The sequence below is a fragment of the Chenopodium album genome, chromosome 18 (genome assembly GCF_948465745.1).
Source record: "Chenopodium album chromosome 18, dcCheAlbu1.1, whole genome shotgun sequence".
NCBI lineage: Eukaryota > Viridiplantae > Streptophyta > Magnoliopsida > Caryophyllales > Amaranthaceae > Chenopodium > Chenopodium album.
In genome coordinates, this window is record NC_137851.1 from 49,212,608 (window position 1) to 49,217,011 (window position 4,404).

At 38.8% G+C, this 4,404-nt stretch overlaps 1 pseudogene; it reads left to right on the top strand.

Annotated features, from left to right (window-relative positions):
- The first annotated feature begins 2,021 nt into the window (after positions 1 to 2,021).
- Positions 2,022 to 2,635, top strand: LOC145592296 (germin-like protein; annotated as a pseudogene).
- Positions 2,636 to 4,404: the final 1,769 nt, after the last annotated feature.

The window sequence follows — 4,404 nt, forward strand, 5'->3', positions numbered from 1 at the left end:
TGAGGTAGTAAAATAAAACTTTTGATTGTGGAGGTGGTAAAAGCAATTTTTGGGTTTTTGTCAGGTGGTAAAAGTCAAAATAACCTAAAAATTATTTTATTTTAACAAATACAAGGTGAAGAGAACAAAGTCTAAGCATGCTAAAACGAACACAACTTTGAATATATATTGTGACTAATCCAATGACATATTGAATAATAATAATAATACCATTTATCTTCATATATTAGTCAAAGAATCAAGTCACAACTGTATATATGACGTAAATTATATATGACGTGAATACTAAAAAAATAATCAAATTGTACCACTTAAAAATAATAAACAAAGGAGTATCTCAAAACAAGCAGGTGATTGGCTTATCAATCAAGGAGTATATCAGAATAACAAAGTTGAGTTGGTTCAGTTCCTGACCTTGGAGTTAAGTCATATTTTACATGAGGATAGAGTAGGGATGTCAATGGGGCGGGGCAGGGCGGATGTTGGTCTTCCCATCCCCATCCCCACCTAATATTTTCATCCCCATCCCCATCCCCATCCCCGCGGCGGGTCTAATTTTCATCCCCATCCCCGCCCCACCGGGAACAACTCCAAAACCATCCCCGCCCCACCCCCCACTTGGATATCCATCCCCACCTAATCCCCACCAAAGACCCGCCTAATCCCCACCCAAGATCCACCGAATCTCCGTATCTCAAATACACAATCCTACATAATTAATACGAATTATAAAATAAAACATTCTAAACACATTTTTGTGTTATAATATAAGTGTCATACAAAGTATTATAATTAATATTGTATTTCACGTAATTATTTTATAAATAGTATAAAAGTATGTAATTTTGCTTTAAAAAATATATAGATGTGGGTATGAGGTGGGGATGGGGCGGGTACGAAGTGGGGCGGGTGGGGCGGGTACAACTTAAAATCCACCCTCGCCCCATCACCCATGGCGGGTATGGTTTTTATCCCCATCCCCGCTCCACCACTCGCCAAACCGAGACCCATCCCCGCCCCACTGGGGCGGGGATGGGGCGGGTCTCCTACTTGACCCGCCCCATTGACATCCCTAGGATAGAGTAGGTGTGGTTTTTCCTCGGTTTAGTTCGTTATTCCCTAGTTTTAGTTTTTTTTGTTGGGGCCTAGTCCCTTGTGAGCGCCAAAAAAAATAAATAAATTAATACTACTTCCGTCCCATAATAATTAGGACGTTGGGGTGGACACGTAGTTTAAGAAATCTACGAGTAAGTCCATTTAAAACATTTGTTTATTGTATAAAATATTCTCTTTTATATTTTTATATTGTAAGAAAACAAAAAGTGAAGGAGGTGGGGGTAGTAAGGAGAGAGAAAATGTAGGATTTTTAATTGGATTTTGGGGTTTGTGGTCCCAAAGAGAGTAAGAAAATATTTTTTTATTAGTAGTCTCATTCTATATTTAGTAACGTGTTAATTTAAGTATTTTAATTTGAAACGGACGAAAATGAGAACTGTGTCAAGTATTATTATGAGATGAGGGAGTAATAATACTAACAAATTAAAAAAAGGGAGTAATAATAATAACAAACAAAGGGAGTATCACAATCGCGAAAAACAGCAGGACTACGCAATGCCTACTCTAGAGGTTTTCGAAGGATACTTATTTACTCGGAGTGTGAGTTTCTGTGTCTAATTTTGGCACAAAAACAGCAGGACGAGATCTCTTTATGATGGTTAATTCAGGATATCCAAGCTATTCTGTCTACTATTGAGGCTTGCAAAATTCTAAAGGTTCCAAGGAAATAGGTGTCCTATGCGCATTGATTGGCTGGAAAGGCTCGTGCTCGGGAGTGTCTTTTTTGGTCTTTTTAAGTTGTTTGTTTTTTTCCTTTCTTTGTTCTCATTGTCCGAAAAACAACAACAAAAAAAAGTATCAATATCAGCTAAAGAAAGAAACAAAAAACACGAGTAACTTCGCTTTGTAAGCATATCTCTAGCTTTACCACCATTTTTAATTCCTAGCTATCTCTAGCTTTCAAGATGAATAGTCTTGCAATTTTTATCATGTTCCTTCTTTTAGCCAAGCCTCTCTTCGCTAGTAATGCCAATATTGAAATCGATTATTGTATTGCAGACCGTAGTCTCCGTAGGAGACCTTTGGGATTCCTTGTAAAGATCCTTCTAAAGTCTCACCTGATGACTTTATTTTCACTGAATTTCGTGGTGAAAAAACCATCACAAATATTTTTTGAAACAACGTGACTCTAGCACATCACAATACATTTCCAGCCTTAAATGGTCTAGGTCTTTCCATGGCAAGGTTAGACTTACGCGTGGGTGGAGTTGTTCCAGTACATTCTCACCGAACATCAGAAATGATTGTGGTAATAAACGGGACAATTATTGCAGGAATTATTGACACAAACAACATGGTATACTATAAAACATTAGGGGCGGGTGATGCCATGATTTTTCCACAAACCTTGCTTCACTTCCAAATCAATGTTGGCAAAACTTGAGCTCTTGCATCTGTTGCCTTGAATGGCGCAAACCCAGGAACACAAATCACTTTCACGTCACTATTTAAGGAATTGAGACGCTTGAACAAGATATTTGAAGGAAGTATCATAGCTTCATATACCGCTTATATTTAGAATCTTTTTTATACATGCATGAATCAATGCATGGTATCACCTATGCTTCCATCCTTTAAAGTCTAGTTTATATTTTATGTTGGAAGTTCTTGATATAAAACAAGAGTGCATAGAAGAAAAACAAGAGAGAGAAAAACAAATGAAAACGAAAAAGTCCCACATTGGTCAGGAAAGAGTGTCTTGCCTTGTTTTTATATTGTAGTGCTTTAGCACTACTTAGTTGAGTGAATGGGAGGTGGGTGTTATACCACACACACACGCACTTGCCGCACCGAGCTGGGTCGGGCTCGGGACTTAGGGTCTTAAGGAATGCGATGCGTAGGCGTGGGTCCTTCTTGTAGGAGTTTATAGGCACTTTAAAGCGGAAAATCATGAATCATATTCATAAAGCACCTAATCCCAAGATCGCATGCATAACACACAAGACACATAATCATACCTTTGAAGTGTGGTCTCCACGAATCTATTCGACTGGCAAATCAGGGAGAGAAAAGAGCCCCAAGCGTTGGTCCTCTACTTAGTCCACGAGTTTCGAACGAGCCGTCCACCAATACTAGATTGGTCGAGTGAAAGAGGAAAACCGCGATCACCACCTTTAATGGACTAACCGACCACCACGAACCACCACCACCACGAACCAGAACCACCACCACCACAACCGGCGCCTAGGGAGGAGGAGAGTTCCGTGAGAGAGAGAGAGAGAGAGAGAGAGAGAGGAGTTTGAGAGAAGCTGGTTTTGTGTTTGCTAATTAGGGTTTTTACTTAACAGTAAAACTGTTCTGTCGAATAACCTAGGCACCTAGTCTACTTATAATCATATTATAATTAGACTAGGTTAGGAAGCCCGAAACCTCTCTAAACCCTCTTTATAGCCGGCCACTATAGGGGATGAAGCCCATCATGGGCCTCGTCCTCTTGTGCTCGATCTAGGCCCTTTGTGTGACCTTATAGGATCCATCCAAGTGGGCTTTGGCCTATTTACTAGCTCAAAGATCGTTAGTACCTCTAGCTATGATATAACGACGACCCAAATGTACGAACTTCATTATCTCCATAATTTGATCCATTTATATATCTAGTAATTGCACATGACGAAGACATAAATCCTTCAATCTCCCACTTGTATGAGACAAGTGTGCAATATTCAAATTCCTTAAGTCAATGTGTGTCGATTTGATAATATGATTGCATCACATGTCGAGATTATATTAATCTACAAATAGTTTCTTGAAATCTGAGTTTGAATTATAAAACCAAATGATTACTGAGTAATGCATTTGAACACGGCCACGATTTTTTTGAATTCTCCCTCTTCAAGCGGCCATGACACATTCCCCAATTTATAATCTCCAATTACGGGTAGACGTTTGAATGTACCACAGTTAAATCAATCATTGAATGAAATCAATGTTCCACTCATGTTAAAGTAATCCACTAATATATCTGGAAGGTCTATACTTGAAATTCAAAGTAGGTCATTAGTTCGATCATGCATCATTCATGCATATCCAAGTGATTGACCGAGCATCATCATGCCCCTATAGCCCATGAAACTGCCCTATCCAATCAATCTTACATGCTAGTCCATTTATTGAAATCATTTATGTCCACTTTAATGATTTCGAACTAGGAACTTAAATAATATATGAATTTTGTTCACCTGTGGGGTTTCAATCACTAGGTCATTGTAGACACCCAAATGTGTCTCCCCAAAACTAAACCCAGTGATGAATACTTTTCACGTCGCTTGATTATCGAACAAAGGTGAA